The sequence below is a fragment of the Felis catus genome, chromosome B3 (genome assembly GCF_018350175.1).
Source record: "Felis catus isolate Fca126 chromosome B3, F.catus_Fca126_mat1.0, whole genome shotgun sequence".
In the NCBI taxonomy this organism is placed as follows: Eukaryota; Metazoa; Chordata; class Mammalia; order Carnivora; family Felidae; genus Felis; species Felis catus.
In genome coordinates this window covers 129,978,666-130,000,462 of record NC_058373.1, presented here as the reverse complement: position 1 = coordinate 130,000,462, position 21,797 = coordinate 129,978,666, and the positions used below count along the sequence as shown (strand labels likewise).

Genomic DNA, 21,797 nt, shown 5'->3' with positions numbered 1-21,797 from the left:
TTACTGTCATATCAAAAACAGCTGAATATGGTGTTCACTAACCCAATTTATTTAGTGATCCCAAATCATTCTACACCCCAAAATGCCTAGTAGATAAGACAGAAAGGGTGTTGAGAAAATAGTTAACACAAATAGGTACAGAAACAGATTCACAAAAATGACACTTCTGAAGTACAGACAGGAAAATACACACATATTAGAAGGCTATGACAAACATACCTTTGAAAGATATTCTTCAAAATATCAAAGATACTTTTCAAATTTTTTTATTTATCATACCTAAAATACTCATTTTATCTTCAAAGCAGATCATTACCCTTAGTTCAAAATTATTTTGTTTTTAAATAATTTTCCATTTTCCATGTTTTTTTTCTAGTATCATTTAATGACAAGATAATCTGATCCCATTAACATTTCCCTCCCTTTGTGAGTAAATTGTCTTAATTTTTTTCTTCAATACTTCACTCTATGTAGCCTCCATTTATAGAACTCTATGTATAGATTTGTCTACATTCATTCTATTTGTTCATTTGGTTCTTTGACTCTGAATACATTTTGCCTTACTTTGGCTCTGTAGCATTTTATTTTATTGTTTCCTTGATTATTTTCCTCCTCTTATTTTTGCTTTCATTACTTTTTTTTGGAAATCCCGTGACTAGGGTTTTATAATTTTTCAGAGAGTTCTTCAACTTCATTTTTACCATATTTATCTTTTTTCCTGTATTTTTGACCATCAGAAGACTTTTTAAAAAATTATTTAATGTTTATTTTATTTTTGAGCGCATGAGAGACAGAGCATGAGCAGGGGAGGGGCAGAGAGAGAGGGAGACACAGAATCCGTGGGCTCCAGACTCAGAGCTGTCAGCACGGAGCCCGTCGCAGGGTTCGAACCCACGAACCGCGAGATCATGACCTGAGCTGACGTCAGATGCTTAACCAACGGAGCCACCCACGTGGCCCCAGAAGACCTTTTTCATCTCTAATTGCTTCTTGTTCTTATTTGCCGACTCTTGTTTTATGGCTTGAATATATTCCTCTTAAGATATTGCTCAGAGCATGTGTAGATTTTCTATTTTTTTCCCCCCTGTTGTCCTCTGTGCTAGTCTCCGTTGTTTCCTTTGTTCTCTGGCTTTTCTTCAAATGGGTATTGCTCCGCGGATGTCCTTTTGTATTCTCTGGGACAGCCCTGGCTGATTAGACTAGTGCTGCGGATTCTCTGCTCTATATAGTCCAGACCATTTCCACAAGCCAGCCCCTCTCCGGTGGGAGGGTGGGCTGCAAGCAGAATGGGTTCCGGGCAGCAACTGGTGGCTGTTGAGTGTCACTATAGATCACAAGGCCCGAGAAGAGCTAGGGCCTCTTCGAAATGCTAGGAGGAGGCAAAGCAACTGGAGAAGTGTAAGCTATTTCTGGAAAGGTTAAATATTTTGATATTTTTATTGCTGTTCAGCCCCTTTTTCGGGCCCCAGGGGTTAAAGGCCAGGTGATCAGTGCTCTCAGTGTGGAGCAAAGGCGTAGTCAGTATGAAGAAATGGGGTTAGAATGGAGCCACAGGCAGCTTCTCAGGCAGTGTCCCCGGTCTGTGTTCAAGCACTCACCCCACCTCTTCACAGCAGCCAGTGTTGCTGCCGGGGACTTTGTAAATCAGTGCTATAAAAACACTCCCAACTCAGGCCACAGGGATCTTTCCCCTACTGCAGAGCTTCTTCAGCTCTCTTTTATAGATGAATATTCTCCCTCACACTTCTTATTTTGCAGAAGTCTAGGAAATGCCTCTGACCACCAATGAGCCCATCAGTCCCACACCTGCTCAACGCAAGTGAAGTTTCCTCACTGTTGCAAGTTAGTACCTAGTCAGGAATCTCATTGCAAACTGGTGATTGGAGTGTGACAATACCTGGGCTTATTTTCTCTGGATAAACAGAAGCCTGCAAATGTTTTTGCCTGATATTCATTACATCCAAAACCTATAGATAGACACTATCTCACTATTTTTTGACATTTACTGACCTACTATAAAATACACACGCAACTGAAAAATTGATATGTGATGTATAGGATGATAGCGGTTGAGAGGTTGAGAAAATAATGTTCAAGGTAGATTTCTTGAAAAGAGGAGAGATTTTAATTGCATCTGGAAGGATAGGTTTATCAGACAGACAAGCTAATGTTGAGGTAAAGGAAGGGAGAGGAAATGATATTTGCCAAAGTGGTAAGGTATGAAGTATTATAAAATATTATGGAAGTGGTAATAATATACCAAAATTTTAAGTTTCATCCTTAGTAGTTGGCAAAAATCTGTTGTACAATGTTGGCTTCAAGCTTTGGACAAAGAGAGTGTCAAATATCTACATCAGTGTCAATTCTGTCATACCTGACGTTGCACGTGATTGGCAATGGTAGGATTGCATTTTTAAACTCATAATAATCAGGCCAAATACATCAGTAATACCATTTAGGCAACGCTATTAGGTGTAATGTTAATATCTAGAGTCATATTCAAAAATTTATTAGCATTGTAGATACAATTAGGAGTACAATTTCTTAAAAATATTTTGACCAAAATGATATCAGTTGAAATAAAAATGTGTGTTTATCATTGCAAAAATCAATGTTCCAACAATGAAGACTGTTAATTAACTACAAATGTAGTTAAACAGACACACAGATTGGTGAATACTATAAATACCAGAAGTTACTCCCAATGCAATACATTTTGGAAGAAAATATCCTCTTTGAGTTAAATATATTCAAATAATTTTAAATTAAAGCAAAGATTGATGGGTACTACACTGTATCAAAATTCTAGTCTCTATACAAGTGTTTATTGTTCTAAAATTTATAACATTAAACATAACCTTTAAATGTTTGGTCATGTAATACCATTGACCCCAAGAATTTTTAAGGAAAAAATTCTATTTGAGAACTGAAGATTTCTTCTATCTTGAGAGGATGAATCAACACTGTATCAACATTATCACCTAACAATTTCACAAGAACTCTGTGGCATGTGTAATATCCAAGAGAAATCATATTTTATCCAGTTATAAAGCATGCAGAATATGTAAAGGCTATGCGAAAGCTTTAGAAAATGGATGTATTAATTAGTGAGAAAGAAAAAGAAAGAAGTGGTTAGCATAAGAGTGTTTTACAAAATAATCCAAAATGTGTGGGAACACTCCAATTGCAATTAAAGTTTATTTCTTACTCCTGTACTGATTCACAGAGGGTGTTCTTAGCAGATGGCTCGCCTCCATATGGTGGTTCAGCTGCCCAGATTTTCCATATTTTGGCTTCCCTGTTTCCCTAGAGACATATCATTACCTGCCTCTAGCCAGGGAAATGAGAAGGAGAGCATGGTTAGGGGTGAGGAGATACACTTATTTCTTAAATGCTTGACCTGGAACTGATATACATCACTCCTGATACATTTTCCCTACTGTGCAGAAAATAGTGATATTTTAAAATACAATACCTCTTTATAGCAAATGTCAAGTATCTGTACATATATAGAAAAGAAGACTTTTTTTTTTAGCTTTACAGCTTGGTGGTCTTAATGGTGTTTTGGACTGTTTCTTTGTGTCCTTCCCAAAATTCATACGCTGAAATCCTAACCCCCAATGAGATGATATTAAGAAGTTGGGCTTTGGGAGGTAATTAGGTTTTTAGGAGATATCATGAGGTAGAGCCCCATGATGTAATAAGTATTCTTACAGGAAGAGAAATAGACTAGAACTTTCTATCTCCATCATTTGAGGATACAATGGTAAGACAGCAGTCTGCAAACCAGGAACTGGGGCTTTCACCAGGAACATAATTGGCTAGTAACCTGATCTTGCACTTTCTAGACTCCAGAACTGTGAGAAATACATTTCTGTTGTTTAAACAACCTAGCCTGTAGTATTTTGTTACAGCAGCCTGAGCTAAGGCAGAAACTAGTATTGAGAAGGGAGCTGCTGCTGTAACAAATACTATAAATGTGGAAGCAGGTTTGGAACTGGATAATGGGTAGAAGCTTGTAAGAGTTTTGAAGAACATGCTTGACAGAAATCACTGATACTGCTGTAAAGGGGATTTAAAAGGGATTTCTGGTGAGGACTCAGAGGAAAAAAAAAAGAGAAGAGCTGTAAAAAGAGTAATACATAATATAATAATCACATACAGAACATTGGTAGAAATAAAAATGGTAAAGGCCATTCTGATGAAGTCTCAGACAGAATTGGGGAAAAATATGGGACAATGGAATAAAGATGATCTTTGTTCGAAAGTAGCAAAAACTTGGCTGAATTGTGTTTGTGTCGTAGGGTTTGGTGAAAGGTAGAACTTGTGAGCTAAGGAATTAGACACATTTTTTGTTTGCTTTATTGTACTTTGTTTTATTGTATTTTATACAAATTGAGGGTCTGTGGCAACCCCGTGTTGAGCAAATCTATGGGCACCACTTTTCCAACAGCATTTGCTCACTTTGTGTCTCTGTTCACATTTTGGTAATTCTCACAACATTTCAACTTTTTCATTATTACTTTTTTAAATTTTTTTAATGTTTATTTATTTTTGACAGAGAGAGAGAGAGAGAGAGAGAGAGAGACAGAGCATGAGTGGGGGAGGGGCAGAGAGAGCGAGAGACACAGAATCTGAAACAGGCTTCAGGCTCTGAGCTGTCAGCACAGAGTCCGACACGGGGCTCGAACTCACAGACCACGAGATCATGACCTGAGCTGAAGTCGGACGCTCAACTGACTGAGCCACCCAGGCACCCCTATTATTATTATATTTGTTATGGTGAACGATGATCAGTGATCTTTGATGTTACTATTGTTAATTGTTTTGGGTCATCATGATCCATGCCCATATAAGACGGTGAACTTCATCAATAAACGTTGTGTGTGTTCTGACTGCTCTGTTGACCACCCATTTCCCCATTTCTCTCCTTCTCCTAGACCTCCCTCTTCTCTGAGACACACAATATTGAATAGGCCAATTAAGAACCCTACAATGGCCTCTAAGTATACAAGTGATAGGAAGAGTCGCACATCTTTCACTTTAAATCAAAAGCCAGAAATGATTAATCTTAGTGAAGAAGTCATGTTGAAAGCTGAGATAGGCCACAGGCTTCTTCAACCAGTTAGCCATGTTGCAAATGCAAAGGGAAAGTTCTTGAAGGAAATTATAAGTGCTGCTCTAGTAAACGCATGAATGAGAATGAAGCAAAACAGTCTTCCTGCTGATCTGGAGAAAGTTTTAGTGGTTTGGAGAGGTGGTCAGAAGAGCCACAACAGTCCCTTAAGCCAAAACCTAATCCAGAGCAAGGCCCTAACTCTAATTCTGTGAGGCTGACAGGTGATGGAGCCGCAGAAGGAAAGTTTGAAACCACCAGAGTTTGATTCATGAGGTTTAAGGAAGGAAGCCACCACACGGTGAAGCAGAAAGTGCAATGTAGAAGCTGCAGCAAGTTACCCAGAAGATGCAGCTAAGATCATTACTGAAGGTGGCTACACTAAATGACACATTTTCAGTGTAGATGAAACAGTCTTATATTGGAAAAAGATGCCATCTAGATTTTCACAGTTAGAGAAGAGAAATCAATGTATGGCTTCAAAGTCAAAGGACAGGCAGACTCTTTCGTTAGGGGTGAAAGCAGCTGGTGACTTTAAGTTGAACCAATGCTCATTGGCCATTCTGACAATCCTAGGGCTTTTCAGAATGATGCTAAATCTATTCTGCCTATGCTCTATAAATGGAATAACACGGCTTGGATGATTTCACATCTGTTTACAACATGCTTTACTGAATATTTTAGGCCCACTGTTGAGACCTACTGCTCAGAAAAAAAGGCTTCTTTCATATTATTGCTCATTGACAATGCGCATGGTCACCCAAGAGCTCTCATGGAGATGCACAATGAAATTACTATTATTTTCATGCCTGCTAACACGATATTTATCCTGCAGCCTCTGGATCAAGGAGTGATTTTGACTTTCAAGTCTTATTATTAAAAAAATACATTTCATAAGGCTATAGCTAGGGCCTTTGGAAGTAATTAGGTTTAGATGTGGTCAAGAAAATGAAGCCTCCATGACAGAATCCGTGTCCTCATAAGAAGAGAAAGGGCCTGTAGTCTGCCATGTGAGAATCAAATGAGAGGACAGCTACGTGGGAACCAGGAAAGGGTTCTCGTCAGGGACTGAAGCAGCAGGCACCTTGATCTTAGACTTCTACCCTCCAGAGCTGTGAGAAATACATTTCTGTGTTTAAGCCACCCCATCTGTGTCATTTGTTATGGCAAATGATGAATTTAACTCTCCTTCTGCTTTATTTACTTGCTGAGAGATAAGCACCTATTGGATCTCCTGGAGCTAACAAGAGAGTGAAACAGATTGAATGAGTATTCTATAATAGAAAATCTATACAAAAAAAAACATCTTGGGGGCAGCTGGGTGGCTCAGTTCATTAGTGTCCAACTCTTGGTTTCAGCTCAGGTCATGATCTCATGGTTCCGTGGGACTCAGTCCTACATCAGGCTCCACAATGACAGTGCAGAGGCTTCCTGGGGTTCTCTCCCTCTCTCTCTCTCTCTGCCCCTTCCCTGCTTGTTCTCTTTCTCTCAAAATAAATAAGTAAATATAATGTGTGTGTGTGTGTGTGTGTGTATACATGTAATTGTTATTGGCTATAAGTGATTTAGTGATCACTAGTATGCAAAGTTATATGTAGATCTTTCAGTTGATTTTTTTAACAAAATAATTACAGAACACCTTTTATGAAACAGAATTAATGACCATGACTACAAAGATGGGTGATTGCTTTCAATATTTTTTTTTTTTATCCTATAGCTGAAGAAGAACTCTGTGACATTCAGGAAAGATTAGATCACACCCATTTTATTCTCACATAAATGTTTTTAAAAGAAGGAAGAGCATTTTTGTTTTTCGTTGAGGAGGATTCTTGAACAAAAGAAAGGATTAAAATTATACATTGTAAATTGTTTTCCCACTCTTGATATTGTTCAATACTAATGGTTACTTGAATATAAAGCAGTTCCTTTCAAGTAACCGGAACTGATGTGATCCAGAGTGTAAGTATATCTTCCTTGACTTCTCTGTAAAGTTGCTGCTATCAATCTGTTACAAAGATATTGTAGGAAGTGTGCATAATATGAATGCGGAGGCACATGAACATTGTTTTATTACCTTAAAACCAACTACTTCTGAGCCCATACATCAGGACAATTTTTCTTACAACTTCTGTATGAATCGGTGGAACTCATAAAAATATTATAAATTAAAACAAGACAAACAAGATGTTGAATGGAGACAATCATATTAGGTACATACTTGAAAAATATTAAAAAGCTTTTTGTCACCTAGTATGTGAAGCTTCATTTTGGGGATCACATCAATAAAAGTCCCGAACATCATGAATCATATTTTCCAGTCTAGCATATGAATGAGTGATAAATCTATAGCCCAGTAGGTCATCTTAGAGAGAAAGATAAAATAATGACTAGGCCACAACCATAAGTACCAAGGTAGGGAAGTCAAAACAAACATTTTAGTGTTGCTCTATCTCAAAGGAAAACAAATGTCCTTTGAACATTGCACATGTGTAGTCCAGTAACTACAGGAATAATCCAGCAGCTGCCACTGTGTTCAGAAATAATTGTTCTTGTAGGATAATGTGAAATTAAAAAAAAAATTGTCTACTAATTTTTGGATAAAGCTGCTATAATTAATTTTGATACAATTTCAGGTTTATTTTGGTAAACTAGAAATTAATTCTATCCATTATGGTAGGATTGGGCTTCTTCTGAAAGCCCGAATATGGATGTTAGCATCTACGTTTTCATATTTAGTGAAAATGCATATTGGTTACAACTCTCTTTACTAAGGAGGACCTGTTTATAGGAAGAAAGAAGAAGGAGATATTAAAAAAGCAGTCTAAAGTCATAACATAGAGGACTTTGTGGATCATGCAAAGAGTTTAGAATTCATCTTCTGTATAACAGTGAACACAAATGAAGAGTTCAAATGTAGAAGAACAGATACATATTTGGAAAATTCCCTATATATAGTCACTCTTTCGATAGTAAGAAACATTGGGTTTTACTAGTGTTGCTTAGAATTTGAGTCCTTTCATAAAGACATCAGATTCTAGGGTTTTGGTCAAAATTCTCTGGCAGGATGCAATAAACTGAAACACTTTATGTTAGGGCTCAAAAATATTTTGCGCGCTTGCCTTCTAAATTCATGACTTTAGATCATCCTGTATTTTCCTAATCAATGCCATTGAACAACTACAGTTGAACTAGATATGGAAAGGCAGGAATGGATTCAGGAAAGTGTTTCCCTTACAAGATTTATGTTTTAAAATATGCAAATGGGTTTTAGCTGAAAGAGAAATACATCACATATAGTAGTTTCTCACATGCTCATCAAAAACACCACTTATTATTTTATTAAAAGATAATATCAATTTTGGGGTGTTTAGTATATAGTTGAGAAGATAACCTTATGACTCTGAATTCAAGGATTTCTGTAATGAAAATGCATATGGTATTAGAAGCAGAAAAAAAAAGAAAAAAGGTGGAGGGTAGAAGAAAGTGACACCCTGCAGCAAAGATGAAAAGAAGCAACTTAGCGATTAATCATGTCCCAAGAACTTATTTTTTTGTTTATTAATTTTTATTTTGAGAAAGACAGAGACAACGTGAGTGGGGGAGTGGCAGAGAAAGAGAGAGAGAGAGAGAGAGAGATTGAGAGAGAGAGGGAATCCCAAGCAGGCTCCCTGCTGGCAGCTCAGAACCCAGCAAGGGGCTTGAACTCAAGAAACCAGGAGATCATGACCTGAGCTGAAACCAAGAGTCTGATTTAACTAGCTAAGTCACCCAGGCGCCCCTCTCCAGAACTTATTTTAATTCCCTAATATTTTATCTAACATGCCTCCAAGTCTCCCCAAGGCCTCACAAAATTTTCTGACATCACTCTTTTTTCATGAAGGTGTGCTTCTGGGTCTTGTCATTTGCCAAGCGGGTCCACATTCACACCTCCGTCCATTTCCTTGGTTGTGGGGTATCTCAGCGAGTGATGGGCACTCCCACTGCCTCTAATTGGATGGATTTGCTACCTACCATGCCAATAGTTAGAAATTAAATTGTTTTCTGTAAGGATTTTCTGCATCTTTAGAATGATTACTCTATTTGTCTGCTCTTTTCTTGTAATTTTGGTGTATATACAGGCAAAATGGGGAATATTCTCCCCAAATCTGGTATTTCCTCAAATATAAGCATAAAGCCTCAGTCTCATAAAGTATCAGAACTAAATGGTAGTCATGGATAGAACTGTTTAAACAAAATGCAGTGACTAGTAAAACCACTTTATGCTTTTTAATTAGTCTACCTCGGCGCCAGTTGGAATTTAAGGTATGGCTTCAGATATTACTCAAAAACACTAATAATAATATCCCCAAACTTAACACACTTTACCATCCAAAAATATATGATACTCACATGTAACTTATAAAATAGTTTCCATAATATTAAATAAAACTTAATATGATCTAATATACACTATTTGCCAATCTGATAAGAACTAAAAATAGAAAAATAGAACTAGTGATTATTCATGTTAGACCCCAAATACAAGTTTAAACAGTCTTTGTAATTTTGAGATTTAAATGAACTATTTATAATACAATCCTGCAGAAAATAGTCCATGTCTCTGAATCGAGATACCAGAGCAGACTTATGGTTGCCAAAAAATGACAGTTTTGGACATTCCACATGTCTGAATGATGGCTTCATCCGACTTCACAACATCTGCTTTTGGTAAAGGTCTTGTAGTCTTGTAGCACATTGCAGATATTTCAGGGAAGAGAGAGAATTCTTTGTCAAAACAGAATTATCTGGAATTTTGCTGTAAATTATGTTTAGGAGCCCAACCCTTTTGTGTATATAGTTATTAAGAGATTAATTATTAACTCAAAAATAATATTCTTCTATGTGCTGGCCTCCAGAATCCCTGATCTTAGCGGACTCATAGGTTAAGTGTGGCATTTCACAAGTAAATGGATAATTGGAATACTATGCTGCAATAGATAAGATAGAGCAATACACAAGATATCATGGAAGAAGAGAAAGAGAGTTCCCAGTCTAGATTTGGAGGCTTAATGCATAGTCAAAAAAGTAATCTAAAATCAAGGAGCATAAACAGAAATGGACTCAAAGAAACCAAGCAACGGGCCTTTGGCAGCATCTAGTTCAGCCACATTTTGTATGCAAGAACACTGATGTGTAGACAGATAACACGTCAAGCAATCTAACATAGAGGCTGATGAAGCTCAGAACTTTAATACCAACTTAGTTTTCCTTGTACCTCAGTGTACTTAGCAGTCAGTTACCTGAAGTTGTTCTGCCCAGGCCTAATTTCTGGACAGGTGACTCCATATTGTGTTGATGACTGGTCCAATCATCATGGATCAGGTGAGTGTGGAATCATGTCGCAGAAAACAGCTAGAGCCCGTTTTGCAGTTGGTAGGTGTACTTAGAAAGATAATCGAATGAACACATAGCATTGTCTCAGCCACGGAAAGGATTCTGTTACCATATTTGTCTTGAGAACTTTTAGTCACCAAGTCAGAAATGTCTCTGTCATATACCAAGAGGGCAGAAGTCAGGAGGACTTGTAGGCAGGATTGTAGGACTTGACCAAAGAGGGATAGAAACCCTTGATCGAAGACTTTTACCACAGGGCAAAAAACTGTTCAGGGCAGTAAATTACTCCATGGGTTGCAGAGAAGGAAGGTTTTGCAGAAGCACATGGTGATGTGTCAAAGGAAAATTCAAGTCTCACTTTATGAAATTTGCCTCATATTTCATGGCAGAGGGGACCACAAACAGGGAAGAAAGAGAGAGAGGGAAGAAGGAAGGAAGGAAAGAAGGAAGGAAGGAAGGAAGGAAGGAAGGAAGGAAGGAAGGAAGGAAGGAAAGAAGGAAGGAAAAGAGAGAGAGAGAAGAGAAAGAAATACCAGAATGGCATTGTAAGGCTCTAATATAATAGATCTCTGAAGTGGCAAAGTGGTAGAGACAGATGGTTAAAGCAAGTGAAAGCTTATCAGAACAAAGGTAGGTGGGGGACAGTATCAGCAATTAACCTCTGTGGCTAGGGACTCCAATTTTTCTACAGACCTCAGAGAAAGCATCTGAGATAATTTATTATCCAGACTTCTGAGATTATTATGTATCATATTGAGAGCATATTCTGGCTGAATGAAGGTTATATAAGAATTCATGAAGTGCTACTTCATTTGCAAATGAAATATTGATGAGTATATATAACAAAAAAGTAGATGCCATTTCTTGCAATAATTACCAGGAAAAACAAGCAACATAAATACCTTTGTATATTTTGCTGTTCTTTGCATGAGAAGATAACTGCAAGACATACTGCAAGATTCATGCTTGGAGTAACTTTTCTGAAAAAAAAAAAAGGAATGAAATGAAGGTACTCTTGAACAAAATTAGTAAGTAATCCACAAAGCCTGTTTTTTTTCTTGACTTTATTATTAGCATGTCATAATCTCAGCTACTGAGTGGTATTTCTAAAGAGAATATATTTCAGGTTGTAAACTTTACTATTTATTTCGGATAACATTACATAAACCTGATAATGATTTCAGGACTGATTATAGGACTCCATTTGCAAACTTGACTAGGTCTGTCATTTTATTAACAATGTCACTATTCCTTCACGTGATTACTATCTTATCTTAATTATATTATATTATATTATATTATATTATATTATATTATATTATATTACATTATATCAGTGTTACAAATAAAAATGGACAATTATTTAATATAATAATTTAAAGAAAAACAAACTATGGAGGTCTCATGAAAATGAAGACCATTTGGAGAATTAAAGCTTCCATAATCGTGGGAAAACTGCAAAAGAATAGAACTAGACCACTGTCTTACACTGTACAAAAAAACTAAACTTAAAGTGGAATAAAGACTCAAATGTGAAACCTGAAACCTTAAACCCCCAGAAGAAAACAGGGTAGTAATTTCTTTGACATCAGGCATAGAAATGCTTTTTCTAGATATGTCTCACCAGGCAAAGGAAACAAAGCAACATTAAGTTATTGGGACTACATGAAAATAAAAAGCTTTTGCACAATGAAGGAAACCATCAACAAAATGGCAAGGCAACCAACTTACTGAATGGGAGAAGATACATGAAAACGATGTCTTTGATGAGGGGTTAATATTCAAAATATATACAGAATATATATGACTCAACATCAAAGAAACAAATAACCCAATTAAAAAACGGGCAGAGGACCTAAATAGACATTTTCCAAAGAAGGCATAGAGATGGCCAACAGACACATGACAAGATGCCCAGCATCACTCATCATCAGGGAAATGCAAATCAAAACTACAGTGAGATGTCACCTCCTATCTGTCAGAATGGCTAAAATAAAAAAGACAAGAAATAACAAGTGTTGGCAAGGATGTGGAGAAAAAGGAACCTTCGTGCACTGTTGGCAGAAATGCAAATTGGTGCGGCCATGTGGGAAACAGTATGAAAGTTCCTCAAAAAATTAAAAATATAATTATCATTTAATACAATAATTCTACTACTGGGTATTTTCTGAAAGAAAGTGAAAACACTAATTTGAAAAGATATATGCACCCCAATGATTACTACAGCATTATTTACAATAGCCAATATATAGAAGTAACCCAAGTGTTATCCATAGATGAATAAAGAAATGTGTAATGGGTATATATATATAATGGATATATAATGTGGTATATCTATATATCTAGTATATATATATAATGTGAGGTATCTATATATAGATATGTAATGTGAGATATATATAATGTGATATATATCACAATGTGATGTGTAGAAGTTATGTGATATATATATCACATTATATACATATGTGGTATTATATACATATACATTATATACATTATATACATATAATGTGGTGTGTGTGTGTATGTATATGTGTATGTGTGTGTGTGTGTGTGTGTGTATATATATATATATATATATATATATATATATATATATTTATAATTATTCAGCCATAGAAAAGAATGAGATCTTGCCATTTACAACAACATGAGTGGACCTAAAATGTATGATGCCAAATGAAATGAGCCAGACAGAAAAGACAAATACCATATGAGTTTACTCATATGTGGACTTTAAGAAACAAAATAAATGAAGAAAAAAGACAAAAAAACCAGACTCTTAAATAGAGAACAGACTGATGTCTGCCAGAGGGGAGGTGGGTAGGGGTGATGGGTGAAATAGAGAAAGAGAATTAAGAGTACACTTATCCTGATGAGCACTGAGTGTGTAGGGAATTGTTGAATCCTTATATTATACACTTGAAACTAACACAGCACTATGTTAATTATACTTCAATAAAGTTCCCATAATTGATCATTATGGTTCAGTGCTTATGAACTCTGAAGTCAGCTTCCCTTTGTGCAAAACCTGTGGCATCTCTTCACAGTTCTGAGGATTTAGGCAGAAATTTCATCATATAATTTTTCAGTTTATTTTGCTATAGATAGAGCAAAATACAATGACCTACTTTGTGTGCTGATTAAATGAGATTTTTTTTAAAGTACCTAGCAAAATACTGCTCATAGGAAAAAAAAAAAAAAACAAGAAATCTTAGCTATCAATATTCTAAGATTAAATGTTAGGAGATAGGAGTTTCTAAATCCTAGCTTAATATTTACTAACCAGGAAATTCCACACATAGAAGGATTGCTTTGAGTTTCAAAGGTAATCTATAAATTCTTCGATGAAGTGTAGTTACTTTGAAATAATTCTGGGCTCACAAATTGTAAGAAATAAACTTTTAAATACGTCCCCTGAATATCCAAATTAAAGAGGTGAAATGCCATACAAGAGTTGTTTCACTGGCATATTGGGGCTGGGCAAAATATGGTCAATTGAATATATGAATAATTCAAATTTATCACGAACATACTTTATTTTTCTTCCATTCATATTGTGGAGAAAAATTTTAGTCTTCGGTTATTTCAATAAAAACAGCCAACTAAGTACTACTGAAAGACTGTTGAGTGATTTGTGATCTTATAGGGCACCTATAGGTTTCCCCCCGAAACCTGCATGCAAGAGGCACACCATTGCAACTAGAGATTTATTAAATTGATGCACAGCTGAGATATAGGCAAATACATCTGAAGTAACAGAATTGTTAAGAATACCGAAGAAATCTCACTGAGTCCATTAATATATTCAGAGAAAATAACTTGTCAATCAGAAAAAAAAAAAAGAGAGAGAGAGAGAGATTTGTCAGGAAAGTGAGCCTTCAAGCATGATTTGCAGAGGCAAGTATCTGTAACATCAATTCAAGCACAATTCAGAGGTTCTTTAAGAAAGAAAATATTCACCAAAGTATTTATGGTGCTATTGGTAAGCCATTCCAGGAGAGAGGTAGACTACCTCAAGGTAATTCTATTAACATAGGTAACACATTCCTTTCAGTGTAGGAAATTCTAATTATAATAGAATCAGCATCAGAACAGGGGCATTTAAAGGATTAGCATAAGAAGGGTCCTAAGTAAAATTTAGTTCCATTTATAGAAATTCCTATTGTTTAAATATAGATGCCTTTCATTTCAAAATTATCTGGTCCTTACACTAATTAACAAATTATGATTTGGCTTCATATTTCAGTTTTGTGAACTATTGGTTTTTGTGTCCCTGAGGAAGGAATTGCTTCTTATTGTGTAGACCTATCAAGTTTCTGATCATGAAAATCTGAGCACCAGGTCTTGCCTGAGGTAAATCCCCAACCCCCAAGGTAGGTATGCTGGCTCCTTTTGGAAACTTCCAGACCCCAACTAAGTTTCCATTAGACCATTCATGTAACTCTTGTCTTTATAGGAAATCTATTCTCAGAGACTAGTTACTATTCAGTCCCTTGGTTTTAAAGCTTCTTAATAAACTGTTATTCCAAACCTCTACCAGCATCTCAAGACTTTTTAGCTCTTGACTCATCTATCTACACTGGGATATCTAAAAGCGTATCTAAATTAATCAGTTTAGAAGGGATCCACCCACCAACTGCATGAATGTCCTGTCTCTCCTGTATTCTTCCCCATTATGGTAAGTGGCACCATTTCATTTAATTGTTCAGGCTTAAAAGTCAGGAGTCTTGCTTTCTTACTCACCCCTGAACAAACTATCATAGCAATTGCTGTCAATTCCTCACTTCAAAACTGATTACGTTGAATCTATTCACCTCACTACCACCCCCATCAGCTGTTATCCTCATAGTCTATGAACTAGTCTAATATCTGCCACCTTCCCTTTCTCTCATAGATGGGATGTTTGTACTCCCCCCCCCCCAAGCCACATTTATATGCTGAAATTCTAACCCCCAGTGAGATGGATGTCAGGAGGTGGAAGCTTTGGTAGGTAATTGGATCATGAGGACTGAGGTCTCATGAACAGAATTAGTGCCCTTATAAGACATTAGGGAGTTTCCTTTTTCTGTACTTGAGGAGGCAACAAGAAGAGGGCCATGTACAAATCAGAAAGAGGGCTCTCACCGTAACTCAATTTGGCCGCACCGTGATCTCAGATTTTACAGCTTACAGAATGGTGAAAAGTACATTTTTGTTTGTTTTTGTTTGTTTAAGCAACCCAGTTTATTCTGTCTTAGCAGCCCAATCTAAGACTTGTCCCAGTGATTTTTTATACCCAGCCACCAGGGTTGTTTTTTAAAATTATGAATCCCTTCATGCCATTATCAGACATCTAAGATTAAAATCCACACACTGAGGGGCACCTGGGTGGCAATCGGTTAAGTGTCCAACTTCAGCTCGGGTCATGATGTCATAGTTTGTGGGTTTGAGCCCCGGGTCAGGCTGTGCTGACAGCCCGGAGCCTAGAGCCTGCTTTGGATTCTGTGTCTCCCTCTCTCTCTGCCTCTTCCCTGTTCATGCTCTGTCTCTCTCTCTCTCTCAAAAATAAATATTAATAACATAAAATAAAATCCACACACTGAATGCTGATTTATGAGGCAGTCCAAGATCTGCCCTCTGATGGCTTTTGCACCCCAGCATCTCCTCTTGCCCACCGGGTTCCAGACCCACTATGGTGTTCTCTCTTCCCTTAAAACAATTTTTTTAATGTTTATTTATTTTTGAAAGAGAGAGGGAGAAAGAGCATGAGTGGGGGAGAGGCAGAGAGAGAGAGAGGGAGACGCGGAATCCGAAGCAGGCTTCACTCTCTGACCTGTCAGCACAGAGCCCAATGTGGGGCTCGAACTCATAAACCGTGAGATCGTGACCTGAGCCAAAGTCAGACGCTTAACCTACTGAGCCACCCAGGCGCCTCTCTCTTTCCTTTTTAATTCTCAGTTCTTGCATTTTTTGTTAAGTAGCCGGTATGCCCATCATGGGGCTCGAACTCACCACCCCAAGATCAACAGTCACACACTCTACTGAGCCAGCCAGACGACCCTCGTTCTTGCAGTTGTTAATTCTCTGCTTGGAATTCTTTCTTCCTAGGTCTTTCCCATGGTTCAGCTCTGACTGTGAAGTATCACCCCTCAGAGGGTCTTTCCCACTGTAACCCCACAGACATTCTTTTGCAAAACACCATGCTTTGTTTCCTTCATGATACATGCCATTTCCTCATAGAATCTCATCTGTTTCTGTCTATGAAAACAGGGTAGCTGTGGGACAGATTCTTGGTTGTTTTCCATACACCAAGAACAGGTCCTCCTAAGGATTTATTAAAGGAATAGATTTCACACGGAACAGAGGTCAGAGGACACTGGGAGAAAATATATTTTGGGGATGACATAGTCCAATTTATTTTTTATTTTTTATTTTTCAAAGTCCAGAACTGTGTCAGTGATTACATTTGCCTACGGGCTTTCAACTGGTTAACAATGACAGCACGACTCACACAAAAGTTTTCTGACTTCTAGTTCATGGTACATTTAACATATCACACCACCTGTTCAATAGCCCTATTCCTCTAGAAATACACATAGAAGTCATAGAACTTTCACTAGCTTTACTTTGCATTTATAGCCCATCTATTCTTATACACAGTAGGGCTTTGAGACAGTGGACAAAATTTAAACATAAATAAAACAGCACTGTGTTGAGACATACACATATATTTTCTGTGTAATTAAGGGGCCATAATATAGTGTGCCATTTATTAAAGAATAGAGTAATAATTGTTTTAAACAGTGCTTCTTCCATAGACTAATTAATACTGTTTAAATCAGCATTTCCTACTCACACACAGATTGTAACCTGATTTCCTTAATGTGGTATTTTTATTCTGTCTTCAATGGATTACAATATATTTGAGGGAAAAACCCTACATTCCATTCCTTTTCTCACAAATCATTTGGCATCGTAGTTAATAAAATGCTCACCATACGGTGGAATCCAACTGCCATGTTCCAGAGTTCATTTCATTTTTCAAGAGGTAACCTCTGAGAACAGAAATAGTTTCTCAAGAGACCTGGGAAGGGTCTGTAAAAGGATATCATTTATGCCCAGATCGCATCGGTGCATTCCACCCAAATAGTCAAACATGAGAACAGGATTTGGCCAGAAGATTAAAACATAGCAAAAATAGCATTCGTGTTCCTCTGTGTCTGTGACATAAATTAAGAGGCACCGTAAAACCAACATCCACTCTAGACATCCTCAGGTCTAATTTTGTTATTTTTCTCATTAGTGGTCCAAACTGTAGTTCATCCTGAAGTGATCATGTTTCCTTTGCAATCTACTTTTATTTTCTACTTTTAAGAAGTCCTTGTCAGAGCCTGGATTAATTAAGCTATGGAGTCCATTTTATAAATCTGGCTGTAGAAAAAGCCTGAGCCCTGGCTCCAGCAAAATGATCATCTCTCAGACATAGTCTAGGTTCACTGGCAGATCCCACGCTTCTGTAAATAATCTGTATGGTTTTCGGTTTGAATACTATTTTGACCAATAGATTTGACCATTGTCTACATTTCCACGGTTTTGTGGTTAATCAAATGTCTTGAGTTTAAGAGTCCTTGAGGCTATGAATTGTTCAGCTTTTAAAGACTCCCTTGCTCACCAAGCTGAATTCAATACAGCAGAGTTGGTACAGGGCAGAGCAAAAAAGGAGGTTAACCACACTTGACTATATCAGGTGTACATGTTTTGTCTGCATAATGCCAAAATACTGGTGCAAAGGAGAGACAAGAAGAACTTTTATTTATTTCCCTCTCTTGTTGTGCTGAAGTTATTACCTCCTTGTCCCCTCTCCAAACACACCCCTATTTGTTAGGGCCTCATAAAGTTGTAAATGTCAATTCATTATAGCAGAAATAATATAGGCATTTCTGTAAATGATGTGCTTTACCCTCTCCCCAGGTTGTTTTTGAGGGAAATCATGGAAAATTCATTGCAGCCTCGAAAAATGTCCAGATAATAAATGTTTCTCTTTATATAAGTACATGGTATTCCTTGTAGAAAAATAACAACACATATTTGCAGATCATCTGTTAAGTTTGCTCAAGTTATATTTTCCTCTTTATTAATAGAGTTCAGAGTTGTAAGAATATAAAAACCAAACCAACTTGAGAGAAGGCTTCTGAATGTTACCTCTGTCATTATAACTTTTGTTTAAATTCTTTAAGAACTAAAATTAAATTCAATTGGAAAGTTATGTATATACATATATCTATATGTGTGTATATATATATGTTATACATATATATATATACATATATAACATATATACATACAGCATTTTTCTTCCATATTTATTCAAATGTATTTGGAGAATCTGGATGACATTTTACTGTGTCCATCAATGTGCCCACTTCTCATGACCATTGCTAACAGGAGAAAAACAATCTGTTCTGATATTCATAACTTTCAACTGTCCCTGCTTTCTGAAATCTTACAGCACCTTGAACTGTGCATGGGATTATATTATCCTGTTAATTTTAGGGACAGGTCAAATCACACATCTTAAAGTATTAGATCATAAAGCATGTTTAATGCATGCTTAATTCATCTTTGTACCAAATCCCAACCATACTGCACTGCTTAAGAAATCTTTTCTTAACACGTAAACACGTGAAATCAATGCACATGGGAGCGCCGCACAGTTGAAAAGGGCAGGTGAACAAGCTGTGCGCGTGGACTCATTCTATCTGCATCTTTTTGTTCACTCCATTTGCTATACAGCTTTTGGGCTTCAGAACATATTTTGAGATTTCCCATCTTCCAAGCTATCAGCAATTTTCTGAATGATATTTTCAGCTTTTTTAGGGACAGACAATGAAACCAAAAAATGAGTTCCATGGGGAAGCTAATGGTGGGTAGTTATTCAGAGTCATGTCTGTACAGCTCCCTTTTTTGTAGGGGAATGAATTTCAATGATTCATCTATTTTGAGTCATGTTCATGCAAGTGTATTTCCTGGGATGGATTAAATTGACTGAAAACTAATGTAAGCAGAGTGAAAAATTAACAGGGTTTTAAAATCATTTTATTTATTGGTAGTGGGTAGTAAATTCAGAAGTCAATTTTCTATCCATAAATCAGGACAGAAGTTTATTTTTTTCTGAGGTTTATGAGTACATAGCGTGAGATGCATATATTAATATATTCAGTAAAGATGCAGTTACATTAAGTAACTGTCAGATTATCTCTGATGATAATTTATTCCTTTGACATCAACTAATGGTCATCCCACAGTATGTAACACCATGAAAGTAGCTTTTAGTGAATAACTTTAACTGATAACAGTAGATGGAAAGGACATAGTTTAAATATGCATAAACACACATTCACACATATATGCACACACATACATGTATAACATATATGTCTTATATAACATATAGGATACAGAATATGAGATACAAAACTATAGGTGCTTATAGCTGGCAAATAGGGAACAACTGTCATATTCTCTTAAAGCACGGAAATATTCTTTAGTCATTGATCATGGGGGTTGAGGAGGAAGAAAAATACCCTACGGTTAAAGAGACGGTGTTTTGTCTGACATGATCCACACAAAAAGTGAGTTGGGGGTGGCTGCATCTTAACAATTTTAATCAGAAAGAACAGTATGTTATATAATACCAATCAAGATTATATGTAAAAATCCCTCAAATTAATATTAAAGCACAATCTTGTTCCAGAGAATGTTATCTGCCTCATTTATGATGTGCTGTGCTAATAACAGGTAGTGGTATTGGCTGTGTTGGGTGTTCAGCAGTGCTGAAAACCTGCTGAAAATGTGTGCCAACCGAACTACAGGAAGTATGGGGTCTTGTTTTGAAAGTTTCATTCATAATACAGGAGGTTCTAGATTATCAGGAGATCGCCATTGCATGGCAAAATTTTTCCATAGGCTGTAAAAGGAAACACGTAGACCAGGAAGTATAATCTATAGTGCTGTCTGAAGCAATGATACATAAAGTAAAAGAAAAAGGCAAGGCACTTATTAGTAAATCATGAGAGGCTAAAGTAGAGCAAATCTTTACCAGAACTGTCTAGCAGAACTTTACCAGAACTGTGTGAGCTAAAAATATGACCACATAAGTAACTGAAAAATTTTTGGTAGCCATTAGCAAGTAAAAAAAAAAAAAGTGAATTTTAATAATACATTCTAACTACAAAGATCCAACATATTTTGAGATGTATTCAATACACAATTATTGAGGTATTTACACTGTTTTTCATACCAAGTCTTGCAAATTTGGTATGTAATTTACACTTGGACTACATTTCCATTTTGACTAGACAGTTTCAATTTCAGTAGACACATGGGGTTAATAGCTTTCCAAATGGGACTGCTCAGGTTAGACAGAACTTCCTATAGTTAGCAAGAACTCAAAGGAAGGAAAGCTGATGTCACTCATTCACTAAAAAAAAATATCATGATGTTTGAGGAAACATATTGAGTTAGATAATTCCAGGAACAGCCTCATATTCATGCCAGCTTCTTCTCTTTTGGGGAGGAAGATTTCAAATTGAAGAAGAAAAGATGGGGAGAGAGGTAAGAATATATCCCTGAAAATGCAAGCTGAATTGAGGTAAGGGATACATAAAGAACCCGGAAACAAGGAGATATTTAATTTTTATTTATTTTTGAGACAGAACGTGAGCAGGGGAGGGGCAGAGAGACAGAGAGGGAGAGACAGAACTGAAGCAGGTCCAGGCTCTGAGCTGTCCTCATGGAGCCCAATGGATCCCAACGTGGGGCTCGACTCTGGAAGTGCAAGATCATGACCATGAGATCATGACCTGAGCTGAATTTGGAAGCTTAACCAACTGAGATGCCCAAGGGTCCCAAGAAGGAGATATTTAAAGAATCTGTCTGTGTGCTCTACTGAGCTGCTATTAAGTCTAGTGTCTTCTACAGACTTCACAATTTGGTGACCACCTGACTGATTTCCTGGGATCCAGATGATCTTGCAAGTAAAGACCCTCCCCTCCCCGCCACCCCCCCCCCCCCACACACACACACTCACACTCACACTGTGGCACTGGAGATCAAACAACTATGCTATACAAGGCTCTGGTCTATTCTCCAGGATAGAGGGGTCATGCGGAGGGTAAGCAGATATTCCAGCTGGCCCAGGGCAGTTCCCCACCATGCTTATTATGCCAGTGTAATTATCCAAAGTTCTTTCTGCCACTGTCAAACATCTTCGGATTTAGAAGATAAATTATATGTTCACTCCATGAAGCAGACCCAGAAGAGC

General features: G+C 37.0%; 2 long non-coding RNA genes across 2 annotated transcripts in view; both read right to left on the bottom strand.

The window, feature by feature from the left end:
• Nucleotides 1-21,797, bottom strand: part of LOC102901286 — a 134,269-nt gene that overhangs the window by 76,245 nt on the left and 36,227 nt on the right. Inside the window, exon 2 of the long non-coding RNA XR_002743217.2 lies at nucleotides 11,392-11,469. This is a non-coding gene — a long non-coding RNA (uncharacterized LOC102901286). The remainder of the gene's footprint in view (nucleotides 1-11,391; nucleotides 11,470-21,797) is intronic.
• Nucleotides 9,368-11,385, bottom strand: LOC111560911. The gene is made up of 2 exons (XR_002743218.2): nucleotides 10,396-11,385; nucleotides 9,368-9,839 (listed from the first exon to the last, which is right to left on the bottom strand). It is a non-coding gene; the product is annotated as an uncharacterized LOC111560911 (long non-coding RNA).